This window comes from Misgurnus anguillicaudatus, chromosome 12 (assembly GCF_027580225.2).
Source record: "Misgurnus anguillicaudatus chromosome 12, ASM2758022v2, whole genome shotgun sequence".
NCBI lineage: Eukaryota > Metazoa > Chordata > Actinopteri > Cypriniformes > Cobitidae > Misgurnus > Misgurnus anguillicaudatus.
The window spans coordinates 7,051,583-7,069,029 of record NC_073348.2 but is presented as its reverse complement, the minus strand read 5'-3'; the positions used below and the strand labels follow the sequence as shown (position 1 = coordinate 7,069,029).

The following is a 17,447-nucleotide window of genomic DNA, read 5'->3' as shown; positions in this document are numbered from 1 at the left end:
ACACTTTTAGCAGTTTCCAAGAATGTGGTAAATAAAGTATTGTGCAGTAAGGGAATGGTAATTTTATTCTACATCAAAAGATTATAAAATGCAACCGTTTCTGATAGCAATGCACAGGAAAGTAAAGAAATCCTCTCAGATGGTAGTCCTTTAGAGAAACTATATGCAAGTGGTTAAATAAGTTTACTTCAATTGCATTATTCTTAACTGATTTCTGACTATATTAGCAGTATTACACATTAACTGAAAGTCCTGCATCTACTGAGTCTGCACAGAAAAGTGTAGTAAAGAAGATAAAGATATATCTGAAAATATGTGCAAAAAACACATTTATTTAGTTATTTTGGTCATTTTTGTCACAGGAAAGGGACGGGGTAACATATTTGTAGACAACGTTTTAAAGATAAAACAGATACTAAACGAAAACCCTTTCATCCATGACATTGTAAGCTACTTGACAATCTAAAGGCAAAACTAAAATAGGAGATTAGTTTATTCAAATGAAAATTATTTCACACTGAGTACTAGTCTTTATTGTACATAACATCTATTAGTGCTGGGTATGATTGATTGCTATTTTTATTAAGGAAAATTCAAACAAATTTATTAATGAATGTGATCAGCATGTTTGTCTTCTCATTCGTTTAAGAATAATAATTAAAACACCTGTTACACAAAAACAAGTTGCACAAGTACAGAAAATTACGGTGGCTCATTGCTGCCACATACATATTATTTTTTTCACTCAGTTATGTCGTTATAACGACATCTTTTCTCGTTATAACGCGATATTATATCGTTAAAACGACATCTTTTCTCGTTATAACGAGATATTATGTCATTAAAACGAAATGTTTTTCTCGCTATAACGAGACACCATATCGCTAAAACGACATACTCTCTCGTTATAACGAGATACTATGTCATTAAAACGAAATGTTTTTCTCGCTATAACGAGATATTATGTCATTAAAACGACATCTTTTTCTCTTTAAATTTACATATTTTCCGTATTAAGGAGACTTAAATTTTATTTAAATTACACATATTCTTACGCACGCTGTTTCGTTGATCGACCCTTCGGTGCAGAGCTGCTTTTTGCAGGATCATTGGGCATTTGGCTCACCTAGTTCATTCTGGCTTTATTCTTTTCATTTTTACTTTTTTATTAATTTATTATGATTAGGCAATGTTGATAGGATGCTGCAGACTGTACGTTGGAACTTCACTTTCACAAGAATCAAACGGAGCAATTGGAAATGGCACTATTCTTTGTGCACGAACTTGGCCGTTATGGGAACTGCAACATCTGAAATGTATTTAGGCTGGATTTTTTTGTCCAAGTGTAAATCGACCCAAGATAGCAATATACTCCGGGGTGAATCTGCCACGAAGTCGCAAAATCTTTATATATCTATCTGAAATAAGTAAAACACTGCTCCATATAATACAGAGGAATAAAACAATAAATGTAATAAAAATCTATAATAATTAAATTATTTTATTATATAATTGTCTATTGAAATATTATATGAATGTTTGCAGGTTATTTTAAATAAAAATACCTAAACAAATTGTACATCGCACATAGTATTTATATAACATTACATTTTATCAAATATAACCAGTGACTTCAACAATAGATGACTTAAAACAGATATTTATTTAAAAGAATAAACATTTTAGTCATTTAGTAACAGATCTTACCAAAGTCGCCTCTCTGTTATTTAAATTTAAAACAATCAAGCTTCTAACATCATCTCTTCATAGATGAAAATCACTAAAATACATTTTCGTTTTCACATAAGTTACTAAATGAAAAAAGAGAAAAAGAAATTGCTAGAATAGTGTTAGACTCTGGGGTGAAACGAAATGACAAATAAATAAACATTTCATTTACTTTACCTTAACATATCAGTTTAGCCGCCTAGCTTTCAGTTTTTACAACAATCAAAAGCTTCTTATTCTCTATTGGAAATGACTAAAATACATTTTCGTTTTCACATATTTAAGTCACTAAATGAACAAAGAAAAAAAGAAATCACTAGAATAATGTTAGACTCTGAGGTAAAAACGAAATGACACATAAACATTTTATAACAGATCTTACCACAGTCTACCCGTGTACATTAATCAAAAACTTCTAACATCATATTCTCCTCATATAGACGTGTCAAGTCGATCAAAAATAACTCAAATATTCCTTCTCACATATTTAAGTTACTAAATGAAGAAAGATAAAAAAGCTAAATAAAGGGAAGTCTCTGAGAGGTAAAACGAAGTGACCGTAATTTTTTGTCGGGTAGGCCTACTGGTGAAGAGCGGTGCCTGAAGAAGCGCGTGCAGAAGAACGCGCACGTATCAAACGTGCACACTAAATAATGGGTTTAATTATGCTTTCACTTCATTTCCTCAAATGAAATAAAATAAATAATAATAACAACCATTAGAGAAGGTTCTGTATAAGTTATTTTTAAATAATCACCCTGCAACATTATGGGACCGTTATTTTTAACACAGTCTCACCCCATGTCGTCGGTGTTTGGCGACACTTGACCATTCGTCGGTGTGTGACGCGGAGGGTATACCTTTCGCGTCATTTTTTGACGAACTGGGGACTTCAATACTATTACGTCCGTTGCATTCTCTTCTCCTATTTTCTTACCATTTTCGCGTCGGTTTAGGGTTAGATTACGCAAAATTAAACAGTGTACGCGAAATTAAACAGCGTTGGGGTTAGAGTTAGGTTTGGGTAGGGATGTCATTATGTAAATCTAACCCTAAACCGACGCGAAAATGGTAAGAAAATAGGAGAAGAGAATGCAACGGACGTAATAGTATTGAAGTCCCCAGTTCGTCAATACCCTCCGCGTCACATATTGACGAATGGTCAAGTGTCGTCAAATATTGACGACATGGGGTGAGACTGGGTTGTTATTTTATGGTTCCCAAAAATAAAACATAAAAAGAATATTCCCAGAACATTATTATTTGGTTCCCAAAAAATGACCGAAAGATAACCAAAAACTAACGTTATGGGAACGTTTTGTGTTAGCTGTGACAGTCTGTTTTCTGGGTGGGACATTAAATTGCTTCTGCAACTTTTTATATGAATTGAACTTAATAAATAGTTGAAATGACTTGGGCAAATTTTTATTTCTTTAAAAACAAAAATTTCATGAGCAAAATATTGCACAAAAAAATAAAAATACAGCTTTGATCACAGCATAAAATTGTAATTAACTCGGGTTTAATGTTTGTAACATTGTTAAGATAAGGCACCACACCATCTAGGGTCGAATTACACTGACAAAAAACCCAGCCTAAATACATTTGAGATGTTGCAGTTTACATATGAAAAGCTTCCCGTAGCGGCCAGGTTCGTGCACGGGGAGTGGTGCCATGTCCAATTTCTCCGTTTGATTCTTGTGGGGGTGGAGTTCCGGCGTGCAGTCTGCAGCGTCCTGTCAACATTGCCTAATCATAATAAACTAATAAAAAAGTAAAAATGAAAAGAATAAAGTTAGAATGAATTAGGTGAGTTAAATGTCCAATGATCTTGCAAAAAGCAGTTCTGCATTGAAGGGTCGATTAATGAAACAGCGTGCGTGAGAATATGTGTTATTTAAATGATATAATACCTCCTTGATACGGAAAATGTGTACATTTGGAGAGAGGGAGATGTCGTTTTAATGACATGGTATCTCGTTATAACGGGAAAAACATTTCGTTTTAATGACATAATATCTCGTTATAACGAGAAAAACATTTCGCTTTAATGACATAATATCTCGTTATAACGAGAAAAGATGTCGTTTTAACGTCATAATATCTCGTTATAACGAGAAAAGATGTCGTTATAACGACATAACTGAGTGAAAAAAAGAATATGTATGTGGCAGCAATGAGCCACCGTAGAAAATGAATATTTGTTATATTATATATTTTTAAAATAACATCACTAAAAGATTTAATAAATCTATCCTTTTTTATTACGTGTTGAATTTGAAAAGCTCTTTATATTAATCATGCATCTTACCCAGATTGCGCTCGTATAATGGAGAATACGCGACTGCGTCAGATTTTCCGTATCACATCCGCTTAAAAAGGTACAAACTAATCTTGTTTACATGCAATAAGCCTGCTCCCGAGCAGGTTTGAGCTTACAGACCGGTTGCTATGACAGCAAGTCTAGGATGAGCTTTGAAGAACCAAACGATCCAAGATCATGCCAAATTGTCAACAATCAAATCCAGCTAACTGAGTTAGCGACGTACGAAGAACGGGCCCCAGTTGTGTGATTGCAGTACCAGTTTTAGACACAAGTTTTGTGATTGCAATATCAGTTTTGGCCACAATCCTACACACTGTTCCTTTAAGTACATACAATTTCAAGTAGTTTGCTCAAGTTAAAAAGTACTGATTGATACATTTTTAGCAAGAAATGTTTTATTACGAAAACTTGTCATGTACCCTACTGATAACTACTACTGAGAATGTATCATTAAAGTGTGAAAAACAAGTTAAAAAACATATAGACGCGTAGGTGTGTACAATAAAGTTTGTCAATGTGTGTTAACAAGTGTACAACAAATTAAAATGTTGTACCTTATGGGGTACAATATTATACCATAAGGACCAATTGTGTACCTTAAGGAACAATTTTGTACCAGTTCAGTTTTAGGAGTACAAAACAGTTAACTGTACCTTTAAAGGTACACAATCGATCCTTAAGGAACAGTAAAAGGTACAACATTGTATTATGTTTATATACCTGTAAAGGTAAAAAACGGTACATTGGGATTGACAAAAAAGGTACAGTTTTCTACTTTTTTTTTTCTGACAGTGCAAGAACTATGGACTGGTTTCACAGACAGAGCTTCGCTTAAACCGAGCTCACCAACCAGTGAACACTGAAGAAGTTATTCTTGTGAAATTTGCAAGAGCAACGATTGAACGCTTCTCCAGAGAGGAAACCAGATCTGCATTTGTCATTCCTGCAAATATGTAATTCTGATACATGCAATGAGTATCCATTATGAAATAAAGGTATTTTTATCTTTATCTTTATGAGTGTGCAGGGGTTGTGCATATTACTAACTGTAAAATGATAACCGTGTCAGGCTGAAACTAGCTAAGAGACACTTGCATCGCACCTTCCATTGCATTGTGCTGGGTGTATGATATGGCTCAATGTACCATGATTTCTGCATTTACATACACTGAAAGCTGTTACCAAAATGGATTAGCCAGACTGAGAAGAATGCGGAAGAAGTTGTTCAAGTAGTATGTTGTTTTGTTACCAATGTTATTCAAAATATTTTTGTTTTCAACAGAATAAAAAAAACATGGTTTGGAGCAGTTTGAGAGTGAACAAATGACAACAGAATTTACATTTTTTTAGGTAACATACTAGGATCAACTAAATAAGACAGGTAGAAACTTTGTACAGGCCAAAACATCTTTTCAATGTTAATGTAAATTTACTACCTCCAGTTCTTAAGAATCTTCTCTTTCTTTTCATTTGTCTCACCAAATGAATCCATATATGTGACCTCTTGTTTAGTTAGGTCACAGAACTACAGAATAAGTACAGAAGATACAGTCATCTCATAATAATCCTCAAATGTCAATTTTTGTTGTTGTTGCAGGATGAAAAAAACAAATGGTCATTTCTAAGCATTAGCTTAAAAAAATGGTATGGTATGATTTGGTGTACTTACAAAAAGTGTCCAGTGATTTTTATTTTCCAGCACAGCACCAATGACTCTCTCATAGCTTTTAAGTATGTTTTTCTAGAAAGACAGAATGATTAGTTAAAACATTCTCTTACTTTAGGTAAATTTGTGTTCGTGTGAAAGATGATGCAAATATGTACTACTTGTGTGCTACATTCTCAGAGAAAGGGTACAAGAAGGTACAAAAGCTATCACTGGGGCGGTACACTTTTATACCTAAAAGGTGCATACTGGTTACTCAAATGTACCAAATGTCTGTACCAAAATGAAACATATTATGACCTTTTTAAAAGGTATTTTGAAAATACAAAAAAAATAATTTTACAAGGGAGCATGAAATTTCTTGGCAAACCTTCCTGCAGTTGGACTATTAGTCTTTACAACTTCTGCCTTGGTTACACTGGCTCAACCATTGAAAGGTGTGTACATAACCCAATGAAAACAATGCACATTTCTGCAATTCCACTTGGTGAGACTAGTGTCATAGCTTTATTTTTTAGAAAGGCAAATGTCTTACTTATATTAAAGGCGCAAAAGAGGATGTTTCCGCCGACTGAGAATCCAAAGACCGTTACTGAGTTTTTTAAATAAGCGCATGCGCAAGAACAGCCTCCCTCCTTCACAGCTCATATCTAGGAAACGCCTTCCATAACTCGTGCACGAGTATTTGAACACGAGTGTTTGTTTACCACTGGCATATGCTGTGTCGCGTCAGTGGATTCATTATGTGAAAAGATATGATAATAAACACATAAGACGTAAAGTTAGATCAGTCGACGCTACTCCCATTTCAACTAGCGTGTAGCAGCCTGGTCACTTACAACTACAGTACAAGAACAACGTCGATATACCTGAATAACAGTACAACAATAATTATTCCACAAAGAAAGAATAATCACTGTTACCTGTCGAAGAGAATTTTTGCGACCTGCGCGTCTGACACCTCTCTGTTCCTTCATTGCTCTCCAGTGTTGAAATGTTTCTCCAATAACGACTCTGGTTAGATAACATTCTTCTGACAAATTTCTCCTCTTCTCAGCGACTTAAAAACTCTTTCTTTTGCGTCCTCCTTCGGGTTTCTTCTCTTCCATGGTGCAGGAGCGAAAATGAAAACAAACCGAAACTTAAGACGGAGTTTCATGCGCTATGCGCATGCGTCACTCGTGTAACGTTACTGGAGCGCGCACGTCTCTCCCAAGAAACGTAATGGCAGTGATTGACAAGCCAGAGGGCCAATGACGATTGCGATGATTGCATCAACGATTGGCTGATGTTTATAAGGCCCTACCTTATGCACAGATGACATATATTAATTTTATTACTTTCAGTGCGCCTAATAAATAGTCTTTTATCATTTAGTAAAGACAGTTTCAGGTAACATTGCAAAAATGTATTAAACAAACATCCTCTTTTCCACCTTTAAATAATAAATTATCAAGTATGTAAAATATTTAATGCACCTTGCAAAAGTAGTGACTTTTGACCCTCTGTGATCCGGATCCATTTAAATAATTGTATTTAAATGGTTAATTTCAAATAACATACCTTGCAGATGATAAACATGAGGGCATCTATTACCTATTGATAATAGCTGTAGTTAGAAACCGTTAAAAAAGCCATCTGTCATTTAGAATGCAGTATTAACTCACCACATCTGGAATGTAACCTGGCTCATACAATGCTTTTAAATGGCCAGCTGAAAGACTGTAAGGCCCAATACAGCCCACCAAGGACTCTAAAGTGCGATCTGTGTAAAGAAAGAAATTACTGGAAAAATTATTATAATTATTTATAATATGAAAATTCTAATTGCACCCTTACCAGTCATAATAAATCATATGTGATGTGACTGTAAAGTATCACTGTAAACAACGAAAGAGAAAAAAACAGTTAACAAATATAATTCCAACAAGTATAACAAGTTCTCTAACCCAATGCATTTAAACTGAAATTATTTTGATGGTCCAGGATCAACATCAGCGAATTTAAACAGAAATGATTACGATGGTCCAGGATCAACATCAGCGAATTTAAACAGAAATTATTATGATGGTCCAGGATCAACATCAGCGAATTTACACAGAAATTATTATGATGGTCCAGGATCAACATCAGCGAATTTAAACAGAAATGATTAAGATGGTCCAGGATCAACATAAGCGAATTTAAACAGATATTATTATGATGGTCCAGGATCAACATCAGCGAATTTAAACAGAAATGATTAAGATGGTCCAGGATCAACATAAGCGAATTTAAACAGATATTATTATGATGGTCCAGGATAAACATAAGCGAATTTAAACAGATATTATTATGATGGTCCAGGATTAACATCAGCGAATTTAAACAGATATTATTATGATGGTCCAGGATCAACATCAGCGAATTTAAACAGAAATTATTAAGATGGTCCAGGATCAACATAAGCGAATTTAAACAGATATTATTATGATGGTCCAGGATCAACATCAGCGAATTTACACAGAAATTATTATGATGGTCCAGGATCAACATCAGCGAATTTAAACAAAAATGATTAAGATGGTCCAGGATCAACATAAGCGAATTTAAACAGATATTATTATGATGGTCCAGGATAAACATAAGCGAATTTAAACAGATATTATTATGATGGTCCAGGATCAACATCAACGAATTTAAACAGAAATTATTAAGATGGTCCAGGATCAACATAAGCGAATTTAAACAGATATTATTATGATGGTCCAGGATCAACATCAGCGAATTTAAACAGATATTATTATGATGGTCCAGGATCAACATTAGCGAATTTAAACAGATATTATTATGATGGTCCAGGATCAACATTAGCGAATTTAAACAGATATTATTATGATGGTCCAGGATCAACATTAGCGAATTTAAACAGATATTATTATGATGGTCCAGGATCAACATCAGCGAATTTAAACAGATATTATTATGATGGTCCAGGATCAACATTAGCGAATTTAAACAGATATTATTATGATGGTCCAGGATCAACATAAGCGAATTTAAACAGATATTATTATGATGGTCCAGGATCAACATTAGCGAATTTAAACAAAAATTATTATGATGGTCCAGGATCAACATCAGCGAATTTAAACAGAAAATTTAAACAGAAATTATTATGGTGCAGGAATTTCGACTGCATTGAAATGATTCTAAATAAAAAAAATTGTTATTTCAGACTGTAGCATATAAAAAGTAACACTTTTCGACTGTTTTGAAATTATTCTAATGGGATCAACGCCAACAGACACAAACTTTAATTTTGAAACTCCTTAATACAGCCAACAGCTCGTTTAAACAGAAAAGGCAAAAATGCAGTCTAACACTAGTTTAAAAAAATATTTTAATATAATCTCCTTAAACGTTGTAATAATTAACAGTAGATCATAAGCAAATTCAGTTTTTGTACACAATGCTTTTGGTCACAAAAATGCTGAAATTGTATTTATTCAGTTGAATTGCATGATTTTTGCGATAAATGCTTTTACAAAATTTCATTATTGGGTAAAATTCAACAGGATCAATGTAATATCTTACCTCTTTTAGCCTGCTGGGGTGGAAAATGGAGGGAATCCACATGTGGTCAATCGGTGATGGTTTGGTAGGCACACACTGATGACATCAGAGGGCTGTGATTGGTTGATTGAAATGTGGATCCAGGATCAACAAAGAGATGTTAATCCAGGAACACTCCCTACTTGGCAAAATCACGGTCACCTATATCCCCCAGTGCCAAAAATTTTAAAGATTAAAATAAAGAAGCAGCATTTATTAATTTATTTTGCAGCCGCAGAATATCCCCCGCCGCCAGATCTTCCAGGGGCATGTTTTAGGTGGTCTCTCACTGCTATTTGAACATCATGTTCAGTAGCCTTCTTGTCCCACCTTTTTACTGCATCTGTAAATGACAAAAAAAACATTTTGTGCTCCGTTCAGTTTGTTACTCAAAAGTATTTATTAACGTTACATATAAAACTTTAAAATAACCAGCCCAAACCCGCTGTTTCAGCTGAATGTGTAGCGCGCCTTCGAAGTTCGTACAGTCAAGGTTATAAACTGTTTTTACTCATTGTGTTAAGTTATTTAAGAAACAAAGGTACTGGGGAAATCAAACAACAAAAATTTTTGTTTTGACTGTCTTGGTGTGGCGTAACAGATTGTGCTGAATGAAATTATGGCTGCGAACGCATCTTGATCTCGACCTCAGGAAAGTGCGCATCAGTAGCCCGAATAGGTATCTGGCGTGCATTACCTTTTGGTATCAATTTTACAATAAGCAGACATAAAAGGTTACGAAAAGTTTCAGTTGTTCTTTAAAATCACACTAGTCGAAGCGCAGTGTTTATTTTCTAGCGTAGGCTACATACACCGAATGATGCGCAAAATCTTGCAGAGCACCATTTTTGTCCCAAATTAGTGTAGACCACAAAGTGACTTCGCCCTTGAATTCAGGATACATTGGTTTGTGAGGGATGAGCGGGAAAATTAATAAGCAACAGACAGCCTAAATGAATATTTATTTGCATGTTAACAAGTCAAACTGGCCTTAAACAAAAACATCCACAATTTAATTTAAGAGACAACAACTGCATCTTAAGCTCATTGATGAAAGATAGCCTACTTGGCATCAGAGGTAGTTTTCGTTAAATTAAATTGTTTTATAAAGTCATAACTATAATTTGTATTTTATTTATAATTATAATTGGTTTGACTTTACTTTTTGTAAAGCAAAACACCTGACGTGCAAAACAAAAAACACCAGACGCGCTAATTTCCGAAGTATACCTTCTTTAAAAAGAATGATTTGAGGTAGATGAGTTGTGAAACTATGACAGCAGCGCACAGCTTTACAGCGAATAATGTATGTGCATTTCATTCGTGAAATCTTTAGTCTACCGGCTATATTTAAGCTGCAAATAAATAAGTCAAAATCGGATGACACTGGAGTAAATTCAGCAGATTTCCATTTTTATCTATTTAACTTTGCCGAGGCAATTTCAATGGAGCAGCCCCGAAATTCATCTGATTGTGCCTTCTCTGTATTTCTTTATCTCTGTATAACTGCGGTAAATATTAAAATTTATGTGCAATTTAAATGCCTTTAAATCAACCCTGGTTGTGAAGTAAATGAAGACACGATGGCAAATATATTATAATAAGGAGTGCTCAATCTTTTTGTAATCTGGGACCCTAGCCTGGGTGCCAGCCGATCTTAGCCCCGCCCACAAGAATGTGAAGACGGGAAGATCGGTCTGGCGTTTCTCCGTTGAGGAGCTACTATGCTCAGACAAATGCTGTTCGAACCAATTAAATTGTCAGGGCGGGCTTTATACGATGATGGACAGATAATCAACAGTAACGTAATGAACCACGTCACCAAAGAGCGCGTGTGTTGAATGGCTGCTGCTGTAGAGTTCAGATGTGTGGATTCTGACATTGAGTTTGTTCTAAAAGATATCGACAGAGCATTGATTTTAAAAGAGGAACAGAGAAACGCGAGGAGGGCATTTGTTGATGTTTTTGCCGTCCTTCCTATTCGGCAAAAGTTGGTCGCAACTGAAATGGCTAACGTTATCACGGTGATGCAACTCTGAGTGCACGACGAGATGGATATAATTAGCGGTCGTTGCCAGCTTCTTTTCGGAAGCCCGGAATCGTGGTTGCTGAATAATTGGAGGGACATGCTAGGCTCCAATATTTTCAAGCCAACGTAATGGGTATTGTCGTGGATGAAGTTCACCTAACGTACAAATGGTAAGAGATAGTCTTACTCTATGACTTAGTAAATACTTCATGTTGTGATAAACGAAATGTTGTAAACATAATAGGTGTTGATGTTCATTCGCTAACTCAGTATAATCACAATGTTAGTGTCATTGTAGCGAAGTAACTAGCAGTTCGGTCAGGCTGTAAAAGACGTAACGTACGTCACACACTCCGTTGATTGGTCGTAGGTCTATCCAATTGAGTGCAGAGGCATTTTTCGTTTGAGACACGCCTCATAATTATAGCTCAATGGAGCGGTATCAGACTCAAATTCTGACTAGAATTGAGTATGACAACGTCAGGCTACTGGGACCCACCAAGACAAGTATATTCCACCTAAGTGATTTAAATAGGAATATAAAGAAAACACATCCTTTTCGTTGTAGTATATTGTTTTTGTCTATGCCTCGTCATATTAAGTTTCAATGAAACCTGTTATAATATAGATACCCGACTATTTCAAAATCATAATTGTTGACATTCCTAATTATGATTAATAATGTTATTTCGACTTTACATCGAAGTTAGTAAATGTTTTAGGCAACTGCATGCCATATTCTTCATAAACATTTCAAAGAAACTGCTCCACTTGAGTACTGCTTGTTTAAGAATGTCTCCAAATGTCAACACATTTTCCACATGAAAACTAATCAATACAATATTTAACCTTCAGACCTGATTTTTCAGGTGTTTAAATCAGTGTGCCTTATTTTGATTGGTTGATCAGCATTTTTTATTGGTTTGAACATAACATGTTATGTCCATTCCAGTGGACACAGCCTCTGAAGGGGTTAAAGTGTATGTTGCAGGTTAACCACCACTGTCGATTAATGGGTACATAAATCACTCAAGATATGTGTATAATTTTTAAAATGTCTCAAAAATGGTCTTAAAGACCACTTTTTTTTACGTTTTTGGTATTAACGGTTTTTTTAACGCAATTCTGCGATGACGTCACGTTGGGGAGAAGTGGAGAAAGACTCAGCCAGAGCCATAGAGATAGATGAGACATTTATTGCTGTTTAATACTTACGTATATAATTTGGAAATCATATATACATCGTAGGAAATATATAATGTGTTATACTGCAAAGTTACCTTGCTAATTATTATTTATGATATATGTGGAGATAAATAAAACTTTGCAAATCTGCTGATTTGATCCATTCATGTCCTGACCACCAGGCTAGAGATTTTTAAACATCCTTAATCCACACTTACTAGTCTATCAAATAATATCTCAAATATATTGTTTTGTGAAATAAAAGGATGCTTTGTTATATTGTTTATGCGATTATAACGAATCACACGATCATTTTATATGCAGCAGCAGTCAGCAGCTGCAGCATACTCGGATCCGACCGCATACATACATAATAAACAGGCGTTCGGCGGCTTTTTACATCACGACAGGCTAAGCCATTTGAGGAGGAACCGCTCATTGATCACTGTATTTTTATAAATCCTGTACATGTTTGGACCTGCCGAACAGGTTGAGCACTTTTATATACTTTATTGAGCAGAGAGGCTGCCTGCACAGTTTGACCAGCGGGCTGGCGGAACCGGCGCACATCACGCCGCCAGACGGTGTTGCTAATATAACTCGAAATGTATAACTATTATCAGATCGGCCCGGGAAAGTCCCGACTCTCTCGATTGCCATTCCGCTACTGGCTGTAAGAAAGTGAGTGCGTTTGGGTCGCTGGTCCCCGCGAACAGACGTGACGTGCTTCACTCACCTTCCAGGATTAGAGACATGCTGCCAAAACCGTTTGTGCTGAAGATCACATAAAGTTACACCCATTTCAGGCAGGATCATGGACCCCCTCAAGCCAGCATGCACGAGTATGTCTATCTATCTATAATCTGCGCTATCAGAACTGTACTTTACTCGTCTTTCTATAGTCATTCTCAATGCTCTCAAGGCGGCTTTGGTCAATTCTCTCCCCAGCGTGACGTCATACAGTGCGTTGTGAGGGAAAGGAGAATCATTGCATATTGCTGTACTTTTTCATACTTTTTCGGGTTTTGTGATACCCAACAACATAAAATACAATGGATAACAGTTTAAATGTTTATTATCAACAAGCAAATTGCACAAATTCGTTGAAAAATTTTACCTGCAAAACGCCCTTTAATAATATTTCAATTAAGCCAATTATAAAAAAGAAATGAATGTATGTTTTCCCCTTATATTTTTATTTGAACACTTAAGTGTCTTTAAATAGTTATACTTTACCGGATTGAAAATGTTTGTTAAGTCCCATAATACATTTGCCATAGTGTCTTCATTACTCCACAACCTGCAGCTGAATTTCAGGTGCTGCTCCCCGGAGGGGTGGAGCCCCTGCTATTTAAGAGTAGTCCATACCAACCTTACGAAGTTGTGACTTACAGAAGGTAAACGTAACTATCGACGTTTCGACAAACACATATTAACATGAAAAACAATAATAAAACCCAACGTCACAGGGGTAAAAGCAAATTGTACAAAAACGTGTGGTCAAATTAATACAAATTAGCCACCTAGTAAAATATATATGCATTGCCCTGACAATTTCCTAAAACACACTCAAAGTAGTATCAGAATATACCTATCACAGTGGTGTATAGGACTGTTGACTTAAATGCTTTTTTTAAACCGTGGCCCTTCATGTTAAGCTGTGCCATAAGATTGTTGGTCATCAGCCGAAAAGAGAGGAAAAGAAACAGAGACATAGAAATAGGGACAAAAGGTGATTTTGATGGGTATGCAGATACAGAAAGTGGGCAAAGGGGAGAGAAGCGACAAGTCAAGGCAACAGTTAAGGTATCTTTGTAGCATGCTAAGGGACAACGTTATTGGGAAACGCAGACTAACACTTGTATGATGAAATAAAGGACTATTTGGGATTTGAACGTGCAGTGTGTATTTTCAAAGTGTCATACCTGTCCAAAATCTTTGTTGCGCAGTCTCTGATGTTTTTGCCACCCACTTTACTTAACTGTGTAATCTAAGTGGAAAAAGTAAATACCACTATATTGGTATAAAACCATTTATCATTCCTTGCATGTTAGTTAATCATAGTGAACTAATAGGGCCCGGTTACCTGATAACGCTCAAAAAGATATATCTTACCAAAGTTGTTTATGTTCCTAAGTGTGTTCCCCGAAGTGTCCCTTACGAAGCTTCTTAACACACTGCCTCTAAGTTTGACGTAAAAATGGTGCTGTCCCAAGTGAAGGTGCTGAATTATTTGCGATCGATCACTCAGGGATCACCCGAAGGTGCATTATGGCATTAAGAAAGACAACACGTTCTATACAAGTGGAACATTACTCAAATTAGTCCACTAACATTTATTTAAACATAGTTTAAGTTATCTGTAAAATATAGACTATTAATTAAATTATCAAATTGTCAGTAATACGAGTAGACGAACCGGGTATCCCTCGCTATTTATCCACCCCCCTTATCCAGTTGTGCCACTTGTGCCGTGGGTTTTAACTTTAAAAATGATGTAATACACTTTTATACGAATGTTTAGCTACTTAACAATCAGAATTGATTGGCAAGCAGCTGCAGTATTTCTGTTTAATGCGGTATTTCTTACCATTAATGTTTTCAATAAAAAGCAACCTAGTTAGAGAATATGGTCTGAGAAGATCTAGCAGCTCCATAATGAGTTGTCTTGGAAGGCGAATTTTTATTTAGCCACGTCAGGCAAAATGTCAAAAGGTTTAAGGGTTGCTGAATAAAATAATTGGCATGGACTAAACAGTTACGCGGCCGGTGTTGTGTGGAAGTCTGTTCCCCATGTTTCCCTTTAGTGTAGTGTTTTTATAGCGTTTTTATCACATTATACATTTATTCTTTATATACATTGAAAGTTTTAATGGCTACTGAGATGTATGTGTGCATTTATGTAATGTATGTTGATTGTTCCTGATTGTAAGTCAATTATTTTTATAGTATGAATCATATTATATGTATAATATATGTTTATTATGGAAACAATTTTAAAACAAACAATAGAGAAAAAAAAAGACAGGCTATTCACCTTATTTTTCACGACAACAAGGGCGGCGCCATTTCGCTCATTTTGTCAACGTTCTTCCGGCCGCATAGACGATGAGCAGCTGAGGCAGAGACTGAAGGCGACGCGTTAAGCTTAAAAAGTTCACTCGAGCGCTTTTATGTTTCTTTCTTACCAATTTTAAGCCAACTGAGGAATACCCTTATCCCAAGTAATGGTTCGACTACGATGTTCCGGTAACTTTAAGCCACGCCGGGTGTTGAAAAGGTGGCCAGTTTCAGGTAAGCTATCTTAGCTAACTTTGTGCTCGTTCGCCTAAAGTTAGATTTGTGAAGTCCGTTCTACAAATACACTTAAGATCAGTAACGTTAGTTTATAAAATGCAACTATTTGAATGGTTTTAATTGTCCACCTATATTTTTATATTTACGATAGTACAACGAGATATTATAGTACATTGCATTCTTACAGTAGCCCACGTGATTCCTACAAGTTACTGAGATTTCAGATGCTAGAATGTCAGTTCATTTCTCATTCAGATATTGATAATGACCTATTAAACGACGTATTATTTGACACTGAAGTTAAAGGTTGTGTGTATAATGTTACTGTCTCTTTTTAATGCATCTCTCTCTTACACTCTGTTCTGTTTAAGTATGGGTGCCATTTATATATTAATTCTCATGATGCAAGTTTATTTTAAATACTTAAAATGTTAAACATAAATAAAACATAAAATGTTTATGGTTATATTGTTTTCACAGATGCATTGATGTTTAGTGATGCAGTGCACAACTGTGAGGAGGATGATACAATCAACATCTTCCTAAACTGTGATGCAGAAACACAATGGGAGGATCCATCCGTCTCTGACCACAACTACACTTTAAAATCACAACTCAACCTGAAGCAACCTACATCTGATATGTGAAAACAATGGTGCGGTTTCCCTGACAGGGCTTATGCTGGTCCCAGGCTAAAATGCATATTTGAGCTACAATAATTTAAAAACACCTTTTACTGACATACCTCAACATATATGAGTGCCATTGTTTTGTCACAGGATGCGCACCAATTGTTTTTTGTAGGGTTTGTTTGTGAAAACTAAAATGTCCTAATATAATTAAATCCTAGTCCTGTAAACCCTGTCCGAGAAACTGCTTCAATGTGTTGAGCTGGCACAAATGTACATATCTCTGCTGAGAAACAACCATCTTTGTGTCAGCTTTACAGAGGGTTGATATTGCATCCATTACACAGTCGCCAAGCACTTTACCAGTACATACACCAACAGCTTCCAGATAAACACTTAGGATCAGCTCCTGATGACTCCGATAAAGCTGTGTCTTAATTTATTGCCGGGTGGTCTTGCTTTACCTGTTGTAAAGTTACATTCATATGTGATCAGATGTCATGCAGTGATATTAAACATTTACAGTGTGATCAGATGTTGTGCATTTATATTAAACCTTTACAATGTGATCAGATGTTGTGCGTTTATATTAAACCTTTACTATGTGATCAGCTGTTACCTGCCATGCAGTTATATTAAACATTTACAATGTGATCAAATGTTGTGCAGTTATATTAAACATTTACTATGTGATCAGATGTAACCTGCCATGCAGTTATATAAACCTTTACAGTGTGATCAGATATTATCTGTAAGGAATTTTTTAAACCATATGTGAGCTTTGTAGATTCCACTTAAAAGGATTTAAGTCTCCTGATTTAAAGGAATAAGTGTTGGCAAGTTTGCAAATGAATTCTATCATGGTACCACATAAAAACGAAATAGTTATTGGACTGGCTAAGGTGCACATTTGCTTTAAAAAAGACGAAATCACTGTGTAAATATTGGTAGACATACTTTTAATAATTTTCAATGCAGCTCCATCAACTCCTG

The 17,447-nt window shown here is 35.5% G+C and overlaps 2 long non-coding RNA genes across 3 annotated transcripts; both read right to left on the bottom strand.

Moving 5' to 3' along the window:
- Positions 1–4,622: 4,622 nt before the first annotated feature.
- LOC141369148 (uncharacterized) lies at positions 4,623–7,237 on the bottom strand. The gene is made up of 3 exons (XR_012372714.1): positions 7,199–7,237; positions 5,724–5,795; positions 4,623–5,579 (listed from the first exon to the last, which is right to left on the bottom strand). It is a non-coding gene; the product is annotated as an uncharacterized lncRNA (long non-coding RNA).
- A 46-nt stretch (positions 7,238–7,283) lies between these two features.
- Positions 7,284–9,474, bottom strand: LOC141369147 (uncharacterized). 2 transcript variants are annotated; one of them, XR_012372713.1, is made up of 4 exons: positions 9,297–9,474; positions 7,560–7,600; positions 7,388–7,485; positions 7,284–7,316 (listed from the first exon to the last, which is right to left on the bottom strand). It is a non-coding gene; the product is annotated as an uncharacterized lncRNA (long non-coding RNA). The 2 variants fall into 2 exon arrangements; XR_012372712.1 differs by lacking the exon at positions 9,297–9,474 and having other exon boundaries at positions 7,560–7,894.
- Positions 9,475–17,447: the final 7,973 nt, after the last annotated feature.